The 22,772-nt window shown below is 44.2% G+C and overlaps 1 protein-coding gene across 1 annotated transcript in view; it reads left to right on the forward strand.

Moving 5' to 3' along the window:
- KCNB1 (potassium voltage-gated channel subfamily B member 1) overlaps positions 1-22,772 on the forward strand; it is a 123,758-nt gene that overhangs the window by 594 nt on the left and 100,392 nt on the right. The gene's annotated exons all lie outside the window — the stretch shown is intronic.

Raw genomic sequence — 22,772 nt, forward strand, 5'->3', positions numbered from 1 at the left:
CTTGTCTGTATTGGCTCGTGACTGGTGATGCTTACATGAGGTATTGCTCTGCTACCCTTTCTTTAGCATCTGGACACTTGTGGCTGGATGAATGCTGTGAGTGGAGGGGAGAAAGGCCTCCCAGATGCAAACAAGGTTTAATGTATCACTTTTGGGTAGTTCAGAAGGGATTTAGTTTGAGCTTCCCTGGGGGAGTCTAGGCTGCTCAGTGTGGGAGCAGCTCCACTGAGCCCTGCGTCAGCATGCACTAATTGCTGTGGCTGAAGCTTAGTAGATTTGTTATCCAGTGGCCTGTCTTGGTGCATTTTGTAATGGAGATTTCCTTGGGCCTGAAACATGGGTGTCTCCTACTACTTAACCAAACTGACTTTTAAGAAGATGAAATCTACTTGAACTCTTAGACCCAGGTCCAGTCAGAAATAACGTCTTCCTTTCTAGGTCTTAATTTAAAATTCTGTGGTGAAATACATCTAGTTATTTGTATCATGCACTCCTAGGCGGTGGGTCTGCTAAAGCTAGTGGTTGAATTTCATAGTTTACCTGATTCCAGCCTGTTTTGCCTCTTCCTGTGCAACACTTGCTGTAGCTCTGTCTCTGTCAATAGTTGAAGTGCTGCTTACTCTGAAGTTGGTGTCAGCGCAATAGATCTATTTGAAGATGTTTGGAAGACAAGGTCCATGTTAGGAGAAACCAATGTCAGAGTTGGCTGTGATAATTTAGCTGTCTCATGTTAGTCACATATTCTTTAGTGAGGAAAATCTCTGTGAACACAATGATTCAGTAACCATGGGGACAAAAGCGAAGGGGGAGAGGTTGAAAACTGTGGGATGAATAACTGAAAAGCATGAGAGACTGAGCAGTAGGGACCAAAATTTGAATTTTCTATGTATTGGTGTCCTCACAGTATGGCAAAGAAGTAGAAAGAGGCCCCAGCTACCTCTTTAATGTGACTTCCCTGTTGCACGTACATTTGCAAATGCAGACCTTATCTCTATCCCTTAGGAAGGCTGGCTTATGAAAACAGACTTCTTCCTTCCCTCTCTTTTTTTTTTCTCTTATCAAAATGTTGCACGTCATGAACCAAGAGCATGTGTGAAAGTTTGGGGAAGGGATTTTATGAAATGTGGAGCTAAATGGCTCATTCTGGCAGGGGAAGGGAAAGGCATGGTTGGCTGCTGAACCGATTATCACTTTTTTTAATGACAAAGAGAGCCACAGAATATCTTTTTCTCTCCAATGGCATGGATGACACTGTGCTGAATACATTAATCATTTATAAGGCTCCTTTGGCACAGTCCTGGAATCTTGAAACACAAGCCCCAGGCTTTGCTGTCTGTGGCACTGACTCAAAATCCATTAGAGACTGTTGATGCTCATGATTTATTGTATATGAGCAGGGGTCATTCTTGCCAAATAAGTGTCTTCTGTGATTTATAAATGAAATACACTCTAGCTTCATTTTCTGAGAAAATTCTCGGAGTAAGTGCATTTGGCATTGCAGGCTCTGGATTAATTGAGAGTGAATGGTAATGCATTATTGTCCTTCCCATTTAAAGCTACTATTCTGTGACTTTGTTACTGTAATGAAAATGGTGCTGTGTGTTCTCAGACCTCAAATATTCCAGCAGTTCCCAAACACTGATTTCTACCCATTTCAAGTGTAGCAAGGAAAATGGGCATGATGAACAATCAGCTTACCAGGAAGGGACAGAAGATCTGCTAAGCCTATTCTTTATCCGATTTTCTCCCTGCTGGTAGATCGCTTTTCTCTCATGCCAGAGTATGCCCTTTGCTTTGATCACCTTCATGAGAATTCATTCCACATATTGAATAGGCTGGACCTAGTCTTCAACTTCTGATGGGAGGACATGGGGAGAAGGACTTGGCAGCCTGACCTGTTATCTGACCTAACCAGTTGTGCCCAGGCTCTGTTTCAGGCTGCATTTTCTAAATCTGAGCCTCTTCCTGATAGCTCCTGGCCAGCTTTCCTCTCTGTCTGCTCAGTGGAGCACTTTCGCTGAGGCCACAGACCTCCAGGAACTTCTGTCACCTTTCCTAAAGCCAGACTCCATCTGCTTTACCAGGTCTAGAAGCTCAAACTGTTCCTATAGAAAGGGAGCAAAGTAAACTATTCTGAGGTTTAATGACTCACTGAAGGACCTAAAATAATTGGGAAAATGTATACTACTCTCACTTATTCTTTCTCTTCAGACATGTGCCATGCAATGCAAAGTTCTTTCCATTTAAATACAAGAAATACAGGCTCCCTTCATGTTCTCTTTAAGAAGTCTAGAAAATGGCTGCAAATGCAGGTTTTCCCCCAAACCCAACCCAATCCCTCCGTAAGCCATGCCTTATTGTCTAACTCCTGCTCCTGCAAGGTGGGCTTTCTTGCTGGCTGCCAGAATGGTTTGTATTTTAACACTTTTTGCACAACACCTAACCTGAATCCTCCGTAACAGCTTACTGCAGAACTTCTCACGGTTACACTGCGACTGGTTAAATATTGAGAGTGCAAGTTGTTTTTTATTTGTTTGGGTTTTGTTTGTTTTATTTTTTAAAAAAGGAATGATATGTGATGTACCTCAGGGTGGAAAACAGCATTCAAGTAAGAGAAGAAGAATCCCCCAGACCTCAATTTTTTGTTGCTTTTTTATTCACTGGGGATTTACCCATATCTTTTGACTAATATGTCTGGCTTTTAAACTAACCACCTCATGGCAAGCAGTGTCTTGTTTGTGTGATGCTTCACCCTGTACGTGACTGGAAAGAACACTCTGTTAGATTGTATAATACCCACCCTTTGAGAGCCTCCAGATTTCTATGATGAGGCATCAGACAGCTGTTGAAGCCTCAGGCTCGCTGCCTTGTTACCTCCCAGCACTAGCAGAGGGGTGTTTGCTCCTTTCCTATAATGCTGCCCTGCCTCGCAGCTGAAACCAAAGCTGCACCGTCCTTGTGCGAGGTGCTGTAGAGCTGCAGGGCAGCACTCCATCCCTTCCCCGGGGTCAGACTCTGCAACCACTGCCTGAACCATTTCACCCACCAGTCTATTTAACTTGGAGGCACTTGCTGTGCTGTACTCCCCTGTGTTCCCTTTGCCTGGTGGGAAAATCCCTGTACACAAAATTGAGCACTGAGGGACTCTCCCTCTACCAAATGAAAAAATATTGAACAGGCAGTTATTAAATAAAACTCTTCATTTCTCTCTCTCTAGCCTTACAAGGTATTTTAAAGGATGAGTTTCTCCCGCTTCCTGTGACTTTATTTGCCTGTATATCCCTGAGAAATACCCACTGCAGTCTTTGTGGATGCTTCCTCCTCTTCCTGCAATCACTGTTTTTGCATGTTCCTGCTTATTTTTATCGTTCTCCCAGTCTCCCTTAGTAGTTTGGTGGTTGTTTTTGTTTTTTAAATAGTATTCTTCCTGTACTTTAGTGTACTCACAACATCCATATTTAATCATAGAGGACTCTCTGGTGCTCGCTGCTGTCTGGATTTACACTAGATGAAGATGAGGTGCAGATATTTTCTGGAGTTGCTATTACATTTTGTTGTATAGTAGTTTTCCTTTCCTCAGGAAAGAAAAGTCAAGCAGAACTGCTGCTTTTTCTTGGGACTTAGTGTCCATCAGGGCAGTAGTGGCTAGCAGTTGTCCAGCACTCTGGTTTGGGCTTTTAATACTAATTACACTTTCCCTCACCAAGGCTAAGCCTGGGCAGCTGGTTTCTGTCACCCACAACCCAGCTGGCAGCCCTGGGTTTCCAAAGCAGAAGTCCCTCCTGTAGCTGTTGTTTCTTACTAACCAAGCTAGTTAGGATCTGTGGGTGTCTCACCTGCCTGGTGAGATATTTGTGCCCCTTGGGAGAATCAGCCTAGCTGTAATTCCAACTAGACTTCATGGCATCCTGAAAAATCACAAACTGCAGTTGTTCCATGCTTTCCAGTATAAACAAACAACAAATTAGACCAACTCAACATCTTAATTAACTTATATGGTCTTGGAAATCCTCTGATCACCTGGACCTTTCCAGCAACCCTGCAAGTACATTGCCCTTTTTGCCTCTTAGGAGGAAAAGAAATCCTTTCTTCTCTTAGTCCTTACAAATTTTTTCCCTGATTGATATTTGAGCAATTAGTGTCACATGGGGGGCAGGGGGGAAAGTCTGCTTCTCTTACAGACTCCTCTGCATGTGCTGGTTTCATCTATTTTTCTCTTGCTGTCCTGAAGGCTGAGAAAAACATGATGACATCACCCACTTTGCAAAAAGCTTCTCTGCATATCTGCATGTCAAGTAGGATGTGCACTTCCTCTCCTCCTCGCTGCCTCCATTTCCCACTTGTCCCTGTCCTGTTGGGAGCTCAACAGTCCCTCCATTCTGACAGGTTATTTCTCATCATTTCCCCTGCTCCTACTATGTCTTTGCCAGTGCAATAATACCACATTTATCCTTGAAAACTTGCAACTCCAATTCAGTAATCTTATTATGCATGCCTCTACATTTGTTGAACAGCTTTTCTCGAGCTGCCCGCTGCTCTCTGCTGCTAATCTCTGGATGCATTGCTTAGGGATTGAGGAGGTTGCTCTGTAAGCTCTTTTCTTATTATTGTTGATAGTAGTGACAAAATAAGGATGATAAAGCCTCTTGGAGATGCATTCGCTACATCTAGAGCGTTCTTCCCCCACATGGGCTTTCTATTCCTGGCCCTCCCTTATGGCATGCAGTTTTCATTCATCTCTAAACCTGCCTGAATTTAGCATTCAGCAGAGGAAATCCCTCTCCCTAATTGCAGGGGTCACATCTTAGCCATGTCTTGTCTATCTTGGAGGCTCCAATCACAGGGCAGATGTTGACTTTGTTAAAGCCAGATTGCCCATATTTTCCTTGCATCTGAGACTTTCATTTTCCTGATGCAGGATACTGCCTTGGCTTTTCTGCTATATATAGGAGATGCTTTCCCTTCATCCAAAGTAAAATCCTGTCTTCAGAGACCCTCAAAAGCAGAACCTCATTCCAAAGCCTTTCCCCTGGGTTCATGGATTTGCCACTTTGTTTTATAGCTCATTGCTGGGTTTCTAGCACAGCACAGTCCTGTGGACACACAAATGATTGCTGTTCTGTATCAATCTCTTTTCATCCTGCAACTCCTTTCTGTGTGCTTGCCCTTCCAATGAACTTCTTAAATCTTTTGTCTGGGGAGCCCTAATTCCTACATTTGATTCCCTGCAATGTGTCCTCTGCTGCTGTCTCACCGATGACCTTCCCACAATGTATTGCTGTGCTGCCAGTTCCCAGAACTCCTCTGCATTGCAGCCTCCCTAAACTCCCAGTTTCTGTGGGGGGGGAACCCCTAGCGATATTGCCAGCCTGGTAATTATGTCCTGTGATTCTTTCCTGGCTCTAAAGGGTCTTTCTGGGAGTCCTTGTAACATAGGAGACACCCTGGCCCATGACATAGCATTGGCTTGCTAGTCCCCCACATCCCTAACGCAGCATCCCGTGTTGTTTCCTGCATGGTATGCATCTGCCAGCAACAAGCTTGTTCTAAGCTCTCCAGGTGGGATCCTCACCCTTCAAAGGTGATCTGTTCTCCGGGAGCTGCCTAGCATTTCCTGCCTGAAAATGGTTTGGGTTCAGCAGTTTACAATCCAAGCCTGCATGTCTGCAGTCTCTAAAGGATTTTATAAAAGGAAAGTTAAAATTGTTATACCAAGTAGTTCTTTTGATATACTTGCAATACAGTCCATAAAGTATAGTATGCATAACCATATATATGTAGGCATACTCCTCGATCTTAACTTATTTGTAACTTTCTGCTAGGAGAGCTTGGAGCAAGTTTGTGATCCTCCCTGATCCTAAGCATCCACATCTGGGTGAGACTGCCTGCCTGTCTCAGGAGGGAAGGGACAAGCTTACATGCTCAGGCTGAATTCCTTAGAGGATGTGTGCTATAGAAGTATAGTCGATGCTATTTTTAAAGCACCAGCTCTCATTTGTACCTCTGAAAAATCTGTCTGAGAAATTAATTCCTCTTGCTGCTCAGTGTTCTCCCATCCTCCTCAGCCTGTGAGCAGACGTGGTTTAAGGTGGCAAAATCACCAGTCAAAAATGTAGGAAATCTTGCAAGAAAGGAAAATCCCTGTTTTGTTCAGCTGTAACTGCAGAGGTTTAGTAACAATGGGATTCAGAAGAAAAGTACTGGGCCTGATCCCCCAGGAAATGCGGGCGCGGTGTCACGCTCACACAGTGCGGGTGCAGCCTCAGCTGGTACCTGTGCAAAGCACTTGCATGCACTGCTGAGTCGAGCACGCCATGCCTGACGGGTGTGCACTGACCGCAGCGGTGTTCAGAGCTAGCTGTGCAGAGGTATGCCGGAGCTGTGTAGGAAAAAAAAAAATCAATTATTTTCATTTTTTAAAACACTTTCTTCATTTAACTCTTCTTACACTGTGGGATAAATATCCTTGCCATTGCGTTCCTACTTTTGCCTGTTCCTCTTGATCCTGAAGATCACAATTTCCTTCTGATTTGTCTCGAGGTAAATGCCCCCATGGAGAGGAATAATCCAATGTTACTTTTACAACATGAGCGTTGCTATTTGTCACTGCTAATGGCAAAATATTTATGTCAAAGAAAGTTCACAGCTGATCACTTAGTTCTTATAATAAACACAGTCAATATGATTTACTCTGTGGAGATATCTGGCAGCAACAGAAGAGGTACAAGGGGGCCAGTGAATGTGAACAAGACATTAATATTAGCCTTCTCTCAAGAAGGTATACATAGAAGCAGTGACAACGTATAGCTTCTACTGCATGAAGGCAGACAAGGATCAGACCCTTACTGTTATAAGAGTTGCCCATTTGTTCCCTAGGTCTAGAGGCTCAGCTCCATCACAGGCTGGGTTGCACTAGGACTGGGAGCACCAGCACCGGGGTATGGCAATAACCGAGCTCAGGTTTGGAGGTCACTGCCCTTATGGGGCAAAACCTTCAAGGGCTGAGTGGGTGAATCGGTTCTGTGTCGCTCTGTGCGATGGACCTACGAGCTGGCAACAGCTCGGGGATCCCTGCCCCACACTCTGTTGCTTAACTGTAGTGCCTGAGCTGCTTTAGCTTTGGCACTCTTTATCCTTGAGATGACCTTGCCCTAAGTTAGTCCCTGGGGCAATAGCCACATGTTCACCTCCTGGTGTTCTCAATTACTCAGTACAGCAAAAGTAAACCTTGTAGTAAGCTTCCCCCCTGAGTTTGGCTGGTCTCTGGTTTCTCTCTGCTGTCCTAGCTCTTCCCAGCCTCCCCTGTCTCCTTTACAACCTGGCACTAGCTGAACATGTTTACCAGCATGACTCGGTGAGGTCTTATTCTGATTTTTAATGAAAAAATTCTATTCTTTATTCTGGAGCAAGTCTGGAAGAGTGCTGAGCATCCCCAGGCAAGCACAGTGCCTTTGTACCTGCTATAGCCCTTCCCAAAATGCTAACATTTCAATATCCCAAGCATATTTATTTTCTAGGTCCCCTAATAACACCAGCACCCCCAGCCCTGTTCTGTGGAGGGTAAAACTCCCATTGAATGTAATGGGAACAGATGAGTATTATAATGTCTGTACTCATCAAGCAAAGCTCTCAAAGTGCTTTGAAAAGATGGATTAGTTAAGGCCAGGACAAACCTGTGACATGTATTATCCCCATCTTAAAGTGAAGAGGTGATCATTGCCCAAGGTCAGTGAGGAAGGCTAGGGCAGAGATGGGGGGGCCATGGCTTCCCCCTGTCCCATGTCACCAGTACATTTTCATGGTATAGAGGAGCTTCCAGTGGCCCCTGCCTGCTGCATACAGACTGAAAAGTGCTGGCAGCCGTCTGGCAGTTTATCCAAGGGGATGAAGGGAGAAATCAAACCTCTCCTTGTTTCAGCACAGGTATTCCTACTTAATGACCCAGCATGCATGGGAAAGTCCTGGAAAACTTTGTCATGTTTGAGGAATGAGTGGTTACAGAAAAATGGCAAGTTTTCCTCTGATAGATCCAAAAGCAGAGGGTCTGTACTGGAGCATTTTCAGTGCTCTCTGGTGCAGTTCTGACTGTACGGAGGGGAGGCTGTTAAACTGTTTTGAACAGCAAAAGAGTACATATGTTAGACTACAAATACAAAAAGCTGTATTGTGAAATGATAAAATAAATAATAATACATATCCAATACAGTATATATTGATATGTATGCACATACGCTACATTAAAATTGCCCTTCCATATGGGAAATCCTTTGTACCAAAATTAACCTGTATAAGAAAGGTCTTTTTATTTTCAATTAAGAACTAATCCTAGCAACTAGCTCCACTTTGAGCACAGCAAACATAATGAACAACTCAAACATTACTCAACAGCAGTAGTATTTCCTCAGACAAAGCAATTGCCACCTTTGATAGTAACAGTATCTGTGTGAAAGTGAGGGTCAGAGCATGGGCTTGGTAGTTTGGGAGCTCCCTTCAGCCTGGCCTTGAAGAGGTATTGACATTTTTAGGAATGTCCCCCCTTTCTCCATTCACAAGTCTCTCCCAGACCTGCCGTGATTCCTGTGAGTGTTTTTGCTGAAGTTTGCAGCTGTTCTGGTCCAATGGCTGTGGATGTTTTGTGACTCTTCCCCTGAGGTGCTGGCACTGCAGTGAGGGGAAGGTGGCCCTAACTCAGCACTCTGCTTTTTGGTCGTGTGTCTGAAACCTGGGTTTGGACGAGAAATGAACAGCAAAGCAAAAACCGAAGTACTTGTTGTATCTGAATCTCATATAGACAACATCTATCAGGCATCCATCTAATCTGATAAAAACCTTTTGTCACTAATAAAGGCTGAGTGAACAGTCAAAACAAATGGAAAGAACAATTTATTTTAAAGTTCATTTTTCCTGTGGTACATAATCAGTTCCAGTTATTATGAGTTGAACTTATTCAGTGCTGTTTGGACTAGGATTCATGCAGAGTGTCCAGCCAAAACCACAGATTAGTTTTGTTTTATTTTATTTAAGTCCATTTGCTCTTGCTCATTTTTGAACAAAATGGAGCTGTGAATCTCTTTTGCAGTGCATAAACACCAAAAATGCTCTCTGATTGGTACTGATGGACAAAATGTTTCTAAAACATGATTATACTTACCAAATTTTATTTTAGACTTAAGATTCCTCATGGATATCTCTTTAAAAAAATACTCATTTTGCTACAAGAATAAATTGAAGATGTGAGCAAAGAGGTCTGTCTCAATCTCACTATTTAAAGTCTTCTGTAGGGGGCAGGAACTCTATCAAGCACACTTTCCATGACACAAGAAATCTCTTCCACGTGTCAGGTACGCTTTGCTTGGCTGGTTTCAGTGATATTTGATGGTAGCGTAAACTGGGAGTGGAAACGTGGCACAAAGCACTAGGAGCAGCTCCTTGGTTCTCTGAGGAGCCTTTTATATGACTATGTCCAATCTTTTCTCTCCGTTCTCTGCAGCGATTCAGTGTCTGATGGTCCTTAGCTTTCTCTACCCTGGCATCTGTGTGCGTCGTAACGTGTTTGTCCTCCCAGTTGTCTTGGGAAGGAGAGCAGCGCGATTATCCCGGTTTACTTGGAGAGGGTACAGAGGGACTAACTAGCTTCTCAGGGTCTGTGATGGAGCAAGGAACAGAGTCGTAATCCACCCCTAATCCCGGGACCATTTTTTTTCTCTGGTGCAGCTGGATTCCAGTCATAAGCATTCAAGATGCAGCTGTAATACGTAAGAGTTTAATGCTTCCATGAAACCGCCTAGGAATCCATCTCAGATTGGGTTTCTTCATATTTCTGGGAATCTCGTTTGTGTCTGGCACATTCTCAGCCCTGAAAAGGTTCATTCACATGGTAGTAATTTTTCTGTTTATTTCAAAATGTCCATCTATGGCTCTGCATGCTTAATTTCTTTTGCATCACATGCTTTTATTAATTGTAGTGATCACATGTTAAACAAACTCTCTTTACTTCTCATAATGGTGCATTTGACCACTTCAACTATTAGTAGTTACTGTAACATCCTTGTACTTCTCTATATCTGGCTATTCTCAAAAACTATGGGTTCATCAAGTGTCTGGATAGAAAAGGAGTGTAACTCACTTTGAAGCACTGTTTGCTGTCTGCTATCAGAAGAACGCAGCCTCCATGTGGAATAGGGAGCTTTCACTCCTTGTTTACTTATTTGTGATTTTTTTTTTTTTTGGTAAATCTGTCTTTCATGGCATAAAATTTAAATCTTTTTAGAAAAGAAAAAGAAAAAAAGTGTTGTCTCCCCTCCCGTCAATGTGCCAGAAGTTTATTAATAATACATAATAATTATACATTGCATTTCTTAGCTCCTTTCATCTGAGGATCTTAAAGTGCTTCACAAACATTAATTAAGTAATCCTTATGACTGCCTGGTGCAGTAACTATTACTATCAATCTACACTTAAATATGACAATGCAGAAGAAATAGTAAATAAGAATCTCCCATGTGCAGGCAAGAGCAAACCTGGTCTAGAAAGGCAAAGCAAGCTGGAGCAGATATCATCATTTTGTAGCTATACTTTGTGTAAGCAAATCCACCAGTCTGCCTGTCAATGTACCGGAGCCGTTACCTCTGAAGTTGACTGGTGTTGGACACAGGCCAAAGACAATAGTTAGGACACTTTCTAGACCAACACAGTATTATCTCTGCTGGCAAGAGGAAAGTTGTGGTTGGCAGCAGAACTCGTGTCCCTCGTTGAAAGCTGTGGAGCTGGTGGCAGAGGGCTTGCTCTGAAGCAGCCTCAGCAATGGGATTTACTGATCCTCACTCCAAGAGAGCCTTCGTTTGTTATCCTTTGCAGGAGGGGTCCCTGAGGTGCAGCCCACCAAGTGCATGCAGTGTCCCATGAAAGGTCTCTTTAACCCTCAGCTGACCACCAAGGCTGTCACAGCGATGGTGGCTCTTCCACTGCCTGCGCCAGATGGGTGTGAGGGACCCAAAGCTGTCAGCCCAGTGCAGCTGGTCCCATCAAGGGGTCACCATACAGAGTGTGAGGACCTTCACACTTGGGCTTTTCATCTCTGACTGCTCCCCTGCTCTCTTCCCTTCCACAGAGAGCCACTGCAGAGCTGCTCCCAGACTGAATCTGATTTTGTAGGAGAAGGAGCTTTTGTGGTGTCCCCAGACACCATAGCTCTTGCTCTTCCATGAACAAAGCTTTAGGAAGTCCTGCACAGGGTTGGCTGCAAAGCTCTCCTCAGTTCTTTCCCCTCAGCCCTTGGACTGAGTTGTGTGAGCATCTGCATCTTATCTTGACTGGTGTCACTTAGGAATGGGTTTGTTCTCAGAAAGAATAGCTTATGTTAGAATAGAACAGAGATGAAAAATAAATACCAGTGTTCTGACAGCAAATGAGCCCTCACTTTACAGCTGTACCTCACGCTTATTGCCAGCGAGCTGAATTAAACTTAGGTTAGTCAACACGTGGTTATTCTTAGCCAGGTAAGAGTCTGATCGATATCAGCAGGTTTTACAGCATTCAGCTGAGAAAAGCCATGTCTCTTTGATGTGTACCTGTTACTACGAGGAAGGCAGGCTCACACAACAGCAGTTTTAATTTTCAGTGTGAAGTACCTGCCAGTTTTTGCAATGTATTAGGACAGATTATGTCAGTGCTGGGAGGGACTATGAGGAGGTGGTATGTTTCCCAGGAGTGCTAAAGACCCTCTGGTATCATGAGAGGTCTCAAACATGTCAACCTCTAGCTTTGCCTTTGGAGGAGATGCCAAATGGCATGACTGGCATTTACTTTTGGTTTATTTTGACAAAGTTGTGGCCTTGGTATCTGACTCCAGGTATATCGTGTCCTGCTTATTGTTGTTTTGATTTACTTCAAGGTAAACTTGAAGCAGATGAGGTGTAGTGTGTGAAGCCTGATTAATTCCCGCTGATCTGGGCCCTACTAGCTCTGCCTTGACTGAAGCAGATCTTATCAAATGGAGCTTTTCAGGAACAAGAACCTCACACAACCTTCATGCCACCCAAGGTACCGACAGACCCAGCACTCACTGTATGTGTTTTGACCCCTTCCTGACTCCAAGTTCCTGTGTGTGGCCCAGCATGACAGGACAGGGCAGGGCACTTTTGGGCTGTCTTGGTAAGGAGATACTTCCACCAAATACAAGATGTGCTGCATTCTAGATCACATTAGGTATCAGAATTCATTTTGCTAATTGACACGTTTGTGCTCCGTCTGTGTTTACACACAATGTTATTCTATAGGAGTAACTTTAGACTTCCAGCAATCCCAGGGAATGGTCTCATGTAATACCTGCAGCCATGGCCAAAGTCAGCTTTAGCATATGCTATCTACCTACTGAAATATGAGACTTTTATCACTCTAGATAAATGCATTGGGTCCCACTAGAGTGATGTCTGTCCCCTCTTTTTTCTCTGCTGAGCACTAGGACAGGTATAATTCCATTATTTTTGCATGCCCATTAAGCTAATGAATAAATTTGCTAAAGTTTCTGGCTATGAATGAATGGCCATGAATGAAACCCACTTGACTTAAGAGCATCTTTAAAAATAACTACTAAGAGCTTCTTGTAAAGTGACTATGAAATACTTCTTAGTTTGCACTATCTTCTGGAAAACTTGCTTCATGGTCCAGATAACTTGGACATGGTGATGCCACTTCCAGGAGTTGTAGATGTAATTTATTTAATTCATAAAGTCTTTGTAGGAAGTTCCATCTTTTTGTTCAGTGTTTATATAGCACTAAGTGCAACACTGTCCTGACTCAGAGCTCATGTATGCTACCCCAAAACAAGCCATAAATATGTTTTACAGAGTAAACAAATTTCTGTAGAAAGGTATGGGGTTTAGTTTTCATAATTACTAATCCCATAATCAAACTGGCTTTTCTCTTGAGGAGGAGTGGCAGAAGGATGGCGTGCCTCTGCCTGCTCTTCAACTGTGCTGCTCGCCTCACCACCACTTGCTCACTTAAACTGGGATCCCAGTTTCCAGCAGGACTCCAGGCTGTGCAAAGCATCGAGGGATTAAAGGACCTGTTTGGTTATCCTCCTCTCGCACGGAGACAGTGATCTCTAAAACAGTGAGTGGGGCAGACATGGAGAGAAAGTTATTGCTTTGGCTGTCCCTGCTTAATGCACCTCAGCTGGTTGCATCACAGGTTTTGTTGCTATAAACTAATCCTAGAGCAACTGGTAAGCATTCCTCCAGGCACGCTGTGCCAATTCCAGTACATGAGTTTGCTACTGATACTTTCCACACAGACGTAATCTGCGGTCTCGGTTTGAGCAGGCTTAGGCAGGCATGTGTGTGCAAAGGAAGGAGGAAGAGCTAGGTTGTACACACAGTTGCTGTGATTTAGCATGCAAATCAGGTAGCTGGAATACGCAAATGTATCTTGTGGTTTATACAAGCAATTACTCAATCTGCGTGGGGAAAAACAGGATAATTGTGTGCAAATTAGACATATTGCATAGAGTGCAGTTGTGTGTCTAAATGGTCAGCAAATCAGATCCTTTCTATCAGTAATTAATGACTTCATATCCTAAGGGAAACTAAGTACTAAGCCTCTTCCTAATTTTATTCTTTTCTCTTTTCCACCAGGTCCTTAAACAGTTCAAATCTCTGCTGTCATTTAATCTCTTGTTCCCTACATTATCACCTACCTGCTGGAATGTTTCTTTTTTGGGGGGGAATAAGCTGTAACCCTGGTAATAGGCTCCTTCTTCCTGCCCACAGAACGATCTTTTGCATCAAAAGTACATTACAACCCCCTCTTAAAAAGTCTGTTTCTTCCAATAAAAGTGCTTCACCGTTGACCTCCTTGCTGCAGTCTTCCCCAAAGTGTTTCTGGTGAGTCTAGTGAGTCAAAATTTAGCTCAATGTTCTTGAATTAGCCCAATGGTGTTGTGCTGCTCTGGTGTGTCTTCCCTCCACACAGGTGGGATGAAACTCCAAACTGGGAGAGATGATGGTCTGTTGGGCAGAGACGTGGCTGATGTTGGCAGATGAGGGTCATGGCTTTGCTATGAGCTTTCTGCACAAACTCTAAAAGGTGATCTTTCTTTCTTGCGCCTCTGACCAACATCTGCAAAAGACAGAAAATCTTTCTTTGCTTTTCCTACACTTGTCTTGGTAGAACATAAATCCTCTGGGCACCACTTCTTTGCCCTGTACTTGTACGTCGGAGACCGCATTCAAGGGGCAAAACAAACACAGTCTGTCTTTTTACTACCCTGCTGGTACAGCATCATTTCTGCTTGTCTTCTTCAGAAGGAATACAGATAAAGCTCAGTTTGGCCAGCTGTCGTCTTTTTGATTTAGTATCTTAGGTGATCAACAGCTAATGATTAATCTTAAATGTCACCTCTTTTCCTTTCAGACTGACTCCTTAAACTGCTGGGATGTTTCAATACATTTTAAGTAAAGTAATGATGCCTTGTGCCAAAGAACAGAGAGCAAGTATGGCAAAGCTCCAGCCTTTGCACCTGTTCTGGTTTGCTTTTTTTGTGAAGTGCTGTATAATTGTCGTCTTCATTAGCAGCCTGCTGAATTCTGGTGTGTGAGGGATTAAAAACTCTAATGAATATGGATTATTTAAAATATTTTCCTTTGGGACACAGTACAGAATGGAGGATTTTGGAGCTATATGTTCCTGTAATAATAAGGAATGGAAGATGCCTTCCCCCCCCACCTTTTGCAAAGTTATATCTCTTAAGAGTGAATATTGAAACAGGCAGCTGATCCCCCTGCTCTGCCTAGGGCATACATGATGCTCAGATTCAGATGACCCTCTGGCTGGATCTGGCTAGAGGCAAAATGAAAACCTTGCTAAGAGAGGAAAACTTCAGCACACGCATAACTTGCAGCATGTGAGTAGTCTCCTTGAAGTCAACAAGTCTTAAACATCTGCTTAACATTAAGCATGTAGCGAAGAGGAAGTGAGTTATGGTGCAATTAAAGGACTCATTTCACTGAGGAGGCCAGGAGCGTGTGCTGGTTAAAATTCTATGAAAATAAGGACGTTTTCCTCCTCCAATGAAAATTCTTCAGTGCTTAAGGTTAATGTGTCATCTGCAGCATCCAAGAGGCCTGGAGAGATTGTTTCTGTGGAACAGATGTTCAACAATCTGCATTTTACTCTTTGTCAGTTTGGATACTTTCTTGCTTCTGCTTACAGAAATTGGATTCTTCATATCTACAGGGAAGGCTCTTCTCTGCCCTGGTCAGTCTTCATAGTGTTCCTCCCAAGGGGATCAGAGAGTGTTCTGCAGGAGTCTGCTTAAGCCTACAATTACAGGTGGGGAAACTGAGGCGTGCTGAGACATTACCAGCTTTCCCAACTCCTAGGTCAGGTTTGAACAACAGGCAAGTGTTTCCCACACCAGCTGAGCCATGCAGGCAGTGCCGAACCACCCAGCCGAGCTGCTGCACTGTGCGCCTTGGCCAGGGCTCATTGCAAGCACTCCAGCAGCTACCTCCCTCGGCTGGCACGCTAGGCTGGTAAGCACCTCATGAGCCTGAGTCCTAGCATCCTATGTGACCATGAAGGTCTCATCTGCTTTTTGTGGCTATAATTCTGACAGTGCGGGGCCCAGGAGATGCGAGGTATGGCTGAAGTGGGGAAGACAATCTGTCTTTTCCCTAGTTCAGCCATCTTTTCCCCATTCCACATTCAGATCAAGTCCTTTCCCCTCCCTGGTGAAAGCAATGCTTAGATTCTCTCTCCCACCAGCATGGCAGAGCCAGTCTCGCTGCGAGAGAGCAGGACAAAGCGGGGAGAACCTCTTTTTGACCTCATTTGGAAATATCCTCTCAAACTGCATAGCAAAAACCCTCTCAAAGCAGTAATCCATGTAACAGCAGCTCTCTGGGCTGGTTTTCTCACTGGGGTGAAGGAGTAGGATGCCCTTGCAGGAGCTCAGTTAGATCAATTTGCTGGTAGACGTAGGGCAGCTTAAACCTTTCTGTTATTCTGAGGCTTTTTGCTGGGGAAAACAAAGGAATGAAACATTTACAGGAACTTTTAACCAGCTCCTGAGCGGGGGTCCCGCTGTAGGGGCAGCAGCAGAGCGGTTCCCCCAGGGATGCCCCTGGCCCTGGGAGCGCTGCAGCCAGCCAGCAGCCAGCACACACGGATGCTCACCGGCCTGCAGAGAAAATCGAGCTCTTTTTTGCCAGATAATAAATCTCAGTCCTTAACTGGCTGCACAGTGATACTATTCCTCTCCAGGTGAAGAATCACATGGCCATAAAATTTTGTAATATAAACTAGGCAAACGTGGTCAGAATCCTATTTGGACAGGTTTATAGCTTGACTATGGAGCAGCAACCTTGCCTGGGCTTTATGCCACTGGTAATTAATATGCATCCTGGGCTCTGTTTTCCTTCTGGACAGTGTACTCTTGCATGCTTGTGTTGTAGACTGTAAGGATGAAGTCTGCTGTCTTCAGAGAGACTTTCCTGGGGAGACTGTGCTGGAAAGCTATTGCCCTGCAGATTGCGTGGAAGTGAAAGACAGGGAATGGCCAGATTTGGGAGAGCAGCACTTCCCCAGCATGCTTAAAGCCTCCAGGTATCTAGTGATGAGTCTTCGTGCAGTGGTTATCATAAAGGCAGTCAATGGTTGCCATAGTTTCTGCCTACACTGAGACGAAGAAGTTGCTGGAGAAACCACGTTTTGTCTGTTGACACTGGAAAGTGATCTCCAGCTCCCTGTCCTGTTTGTGGGGTGTCTATGAGAAACAATGGTAGTGTCTAGGTGCAAATACCTACACCAGATCTTTGAATGCAATTTCTTTGCTGTTAATTTATTTCAGTCTAATTCAGCAAAGCATGTTAGTCTTCACTTTCAGCGTGTGCTTTCATACCATGTATGCATCCCACCAAAGCTCAATAAGGGTGTGCTCATGCTCTCCTGAGGTGGAGCAGTGCCATGGAAGGGTCGGGTGTCTATTGAGGCAATCTGGAGCGCTGTGGTGACACAGAGATGCAAGGATGTCAGGGAGAGATTTATCACCAGCAAAAGCTCCTAGCAACAGGCGTGGCAGCAGGGTCCCATTTGGCCCATGAAGAGGCAGGGGACCAGAAGAGGATATGTCATGTTGCCTCAATATTTACCTTCTCAGATGCTGGGTAAAGCCACCGTTTCATTTACTCGATGGCTTTTCTTGGAGTGACATCGGTGTCCTTTGTTGCCCTCCTCTTCCAGGTGTTCACACCCAGAGGTGTCCACAGGAGTTACAACCCATTCAAGCTGCCCAGACTTGGCCTTTTTCATCATTCACTCTCAGGTCATCTCTTAGGCATTTCCTTGCAACTCTGCACTTCAAACTAAGAAAAATAACAAAGGAATTCAAGAAAAAGGCAGGGAGGGAAGAGAAGCCTATCCCATGTTATTCCAGGGGCCACAATCCCAGCACTGGATTTGGGCATAGGTTTTCCTCTTGGGCAGTCCCCCATGTATGAATTTCCTGCTCAGCATCATGCAGCTCTGTAGCCAGAAACTGCTTGCCACAATGCAATTTCCCTTCTCACACAGCAGCTCTTCCCTCTTCACTGTCCTCCCCATTTTCTGTAGGCATTCAGTCACAGTGCTGTTGTACAGAGGAGTTTTGGCATCGTGAGCACCATCCCTGCTCCGTTGGCAGGGGTACAGTATAAAAGTTGTATGTAAATAATGACCAGTGACACAGTGCTGTTCAAAATTACTCATTGCCAAGTAGGAGCAAGACACTGAACACATCAAAATCTGACACCTTTAGGATTTGAATTTGGAACAAGCACTCTTGCTTTGCTGGGTTATTTGTTTTACCAATAATGAGATCTCTGTCTCTGTAGGGTTTGGAAAACACATTTTGGTAGGCCAGTAATCCTAGAAACGTAGGCCTGAACAACAAAATCAATATGATTTCATTAGACTTAGCACTTGGTGTGCAATTATGTTATTTTCTCAACAGCAAGTGGCTGTATGAGCTCAGGCAGGGAGAAGCTTGCTGAGGCTTGCCTGGGTGTGGATGTTGGGCTGCTGGAAGCCAGGGCTTGGGTTTACCATACACTAGCTTTGCACTGACTCCCCACGGTGATGTTTTTGTGCACTACGTGTAAGACGGTTTACTCCTCAATTGCGTACTTGAAGCCATGGAGACTGTGGACGGCAAAGGCTACCTTGTGTTTGTGATTGAGTTAGTCACCGAGGGTTGAATAAAAGCGTTCTGCAGCAAATGGTTCCATCACAGGTGCTCTGTGACCCTACCGCACATTATCCCAAAATAACTTGGTCATGTGGCAGTTTTACAGCATATGTATGGGCCAAATTGCTTCTTTCTAAAGCAGCAGATTAGGTGAAAGGACCTGGTTTTCTGATTTAATGACTTAAGCTGTATTGATCAAATGACAACTAGTCTGAAAGGCTGGTTGCCATGGGATTGTCTGATACCTCCAAAAAAAAAAAAAAAAGTTTCTTTGGGTTCAGAAGCCAATGATATACCAGCATTAATGCTAAGGCATGTGGTTTGGTCTTGTTTATACTTTACAGGTACTGTAAATACCCTGCTATTTACAGAGATCTGGGGTGGTTTATGAGATTTCACATGAGATGGTAAGAGGCAAGTGTGTGTTGGGATGCTCTGGAGTGCTGTGCTGATGAATAATGTTTCATGTGCTGGCAAAGGCCTGAGGAAACCCTGTGCTGATGGCTGCCTTCATATCTTCATCCCCACAGAGCCCCTTCCTAGCACTGCCAGCACTGCTGGCAGCATTTGATCAAAAAGTCTTTAATTTGAGCTCTGTGTTGCAGGAAAAGCAACAAAAGCAAGCTCCCTCCTCTACCGCCGGCAGAAGCCATGAGCTGCTTCTGTCTGAGCTGAGCCCACAACTAGGTCTCCTCACCATGATTCTCAAAGCAGTAGAGGTTCGTTGTATGGTACCACACAGGCAACCAGACTGTATGTGTATTTCTAAGCCTTTGGAAAGGTGCACAAACTGTGGGTGGAATGGCAGGTTATTTGTTATTTGAGGTGAACAACACACACTACATTCAAAATGACCTAACCATTCTAATTATAGAGCTAACAGCTGTGTTATAATTGAGATTTCCAAGTGAATGCTTCCCCCACTGCTGGGGGTAGGGCATAGAAGTGAATAAACTATCAAATTTGCTCCTTTTATATTTGTTTAATGACAGGAGAAGATTTATATGGAGTAAGGTGTCTATATTACCAGCACTAAGAATAGTGAAGGTCATAGGTAACCTGGAGATGTTACCTATGGGATCCGTCTTTAATGTAGACCAGCAAACTTCTACATCTCTTCCCACTGCCCTCATGCCCCCTTCCCATTATTAACATTCAGGGAAGCTCCAGGCAAAGGAGTAGTCTTAACATTTCATACTCTCATATAGGTGCAAATCGTTCCTGGGGCTCGCACCATTAAAGAGATATTTGCAGTTATCAAGATGATGGATGGGAAAGACTCCTGAGCTTTTCAGAGGAGATCTACTCATTGACTGCAGAATGAAAGGGTGTGCAGAAGGATTAGCACTCAATAAATCTATCACAGGAGTACCAAGATATTATCACCTGGGTTTGGAATATCCTGAAATAGCTCAAAACCCTGGCAATTTTGCATCATTTATATACTCTCAGCTGAGTAATATGACTTTCTAGAAATGGATCAGATAAACTGAGCTGTTTTAAGAGGGTCTATCTCTATTATTCCTATATTCCTTCACTTTGCATTCTAGCAGAAATAATAATTTTCCCCAGGGGCACCAGTCATTCATATGTTCAAAACACAGCTCCAAATGCAAACACCAATAAAACTCAAAGTTTTCTTAGTTAACAACCTCAGAAAGCACCACATCAGGCAGGTAGATACTATCAGCACTTTAGAACAAAGTACACTTAGAACCAGGAACAGTTATTTACCAAAAGCTTCCAGAAAGCCAGCAGTAAAACTGTTTGTTTTTCCAGCATATGTTGTGCACTCATTGCTCTATCTCCAGGTGGAGGGAGCAATCTCTGAGATGGTAAAAATACACAACTTGGACCAACAGAGCTATAAAAATAAATAAACAGTAACCCAAGGAAATCCTCCTAGTTTACAGCTATATCTTCTCTGTGAGGCAGAAAAGGTTATAGGGCAAGATCTTATATGAGGGGGTGCAGTAGGCAGTGTTGCACAGAGGTCTGGATGCATCTCTTGGCAGAGGGGACACCAGCTTTCCCACCACACTTATCTCGGTGGGAACACGACGAGATAGCTCCTCTTGGAAGCTCTTTGTTGCAGGATGGAAGCAATGAAATCTGTCCTTTGAGATTAACTTGGCTTTCATAAAAACCAGCGAGGAGATACAATTTGTATTCTAACAGCCTGGTAGAAAGTTATCGACGCAGATGTTATTTTCCTGGTAATGCAGAATTCCACTGCAGTGGGGTGTTTTTTCAGCCTGTCCATCAGACAGATAACCGGGCTCCTTATTTCTCCACTGCCAGATTTTTCAAAGGCTCTTTCAAAGCAGGTGCATAAATTATAACAAAACTGAAGTCAGAGAAAAACTCTTAAGTCTGCACCCTACTGAGAGGGATTATGGGGAGTGGAAAGTATGAGTCATGGCACGGCTACTTCTTTTAGACAGAATTAATACAGCTCCAAGCAGAGCAGGGGAGAGTTCTCTGGAGGGGCAGCCTGTTCTCGCCTCTTTAAAACACATTTCCCCTCCTGCAAATCTGATCAGAGTTTCAAAAAACACCAAAAAAGAAACAAGTCAGTGAGATGTACTTATCCTTTGATCTTTCCCTAAAGTCCAGTTTCTTGGTTTGATTTCCAAGTATTTCAGTACTAAGAATGTGGCAGTGTTCAACTCCATTTTGGCAGTTCAGCCGCTGTGCCCAGGGATTTATCCTGGCTGCCCTTTATCTCTGCATACACACTTACACGTGGAGCCTGAATTAAATGCTCAGGGCTAAAACTTTGCCTCTGATTCTCTCGTCTTCTGTGTTACATTGGGTGCCCCATTGCAGCTGGGGAGGTGGCCAGTGCCTCACCTGGAGTAAGATCTGCTCTCCTGGACCCCGTTCTGGACTTTCTGCATAATATTCCTCCTCTTGCACAAATATCAAGCTTTATAAATATTAACTGAGAGGCTAAAGGTACTGTGAGGCTGGAAGTCAGCTCTCATAAAGCTCCCATAACACTGAAGTGTTGTGTGGGGGGTTGCATTTGTGTCCATCAGCCAAGGGAAGTGCAAGGGATGTCTGACACATGGCACACATGCACTGAACAGTGTGGCTACAACTGTGAAATTGGAAACATTTGCTGTGAAATGGGTCCCTTTCTGTTCTGCTCCCCTGCAATCCTGTTCTGCAGTCTTTGTCAGTCAACAGGCTGTTTTCCCACTGGGAACTTGTGGGATCCCGGCACGCAAAGCCTTGGATTTCACAGCTCCTTGTCAGTGGGAAAGGGAGAATGTGACAATGTTCACTCAAAACTGAGGGCAGGAGGGTTTGCTTTCCTACCAGCTCAGGTTGAGTTTAAACCTGGTTCCTCAAGGGAGAGCAGATTTGGTTCTCTGTGTGCACTGACCAGGAGAGACCAATGGACCCAGGATGAATTTGTGTTAGAAAACCACCGAAACGGGCATTTTGGCAAAAAGGTTCACTTTCGTCTGCATCATTTTTGGATGTTTTAGTTAGAAATGAGCATAATTCTGGATAGGACATCCTTGTTCAGCAGTGTCCTTGCAAGGGCAGAGTTTTGGGTTTGGAAGGACTGTCTATAGATTTTCACAGCATCTCAGGCTTCCTCATGTGCATTCTGGATTTCATCAGGTTTTTCCCTTAAGGTATAGATGGTTCCTTCAGTTGACAGAGGTACATGCAGCATCAGAAAGATGTCAGCAGACTCGCTGAGTCCTAGAAGTCCCCTCAAAGTTGAAAGAAGGACCTTAACTCTCCGTCCTTCAGCAACAGTATGAGAGTGGTGGTTGACCTTGTATTATCCTCATTTAAAAATTCAGGATCTGCAAACCAAGTGCATTGGTCACTGCATGGTAAGTGAACTTCAGATGAGGGGGGTAGTTGTGGCACTACCAGCTTGCTGGCATCAGTCTGGACCTTTCATCCCTTCCAAGAGAGCTCTTTGAAGAGGCAGAGAATAAAAAATCCACGGACAGTTTGTACTTCTGAAAATTTCTAAGGGAAAAATGTTAATGAGGGCTGTCTTAGTCTCAACTTTCATAAAGGCAGGTTACGTGGAAATGAGGAAACAAGGCTTTTAGGGTTTGTATTTTCTCCCCAGGCAAACACAGAAGAAGGATTAAACTGAGTAATGCCTTGTTCTTCGGTTTATTCTCAAAATATAATATATATCCAGAGGGATGTAATTTTTCTGTTAAGTGTATGACACTATCTTTGTTAGATTCATTCCTGATGATTCACGTGTCACAATAAGAACCTCAGCCAAGAAACAAACTGTCACAGCTCCTTTGCCGCTCTTCACTCCGCCACTCGCCGGCTCTGGGCTGCCCAGCAGAAGCGTCTGTGATGATGGCTGCAACATCCAGTATAACCCAGGCAAACATTCCTGGGGCACATGGTGAGTGGGTGCCCTGCCACCCGTGACCCCCTGGGGACTCCTCGTCGTGAAGGCGATCCACTCTGGATTCCAGCTCTGTGGTGAGGACTGAGACCGTTCAGCCTAACGCCATTTTGCATCCCCTCTGCCACCTGATTGACCGCG

Source organism: Nyctibius grandis, chromosome 19 (assembly GCF_013368605.1).
Source record: "Nyctibius grandis isolate bNycGra1 chromosome 19, bNycGra1.pri, whole genome shotgun sequence".
Lineage (NCBI taxonomy): Eukaryota > Metazoa > Chordata > Aves > Nyctibiiformes > Nyctibiidae > Nyctibius > Nyctibius grandis.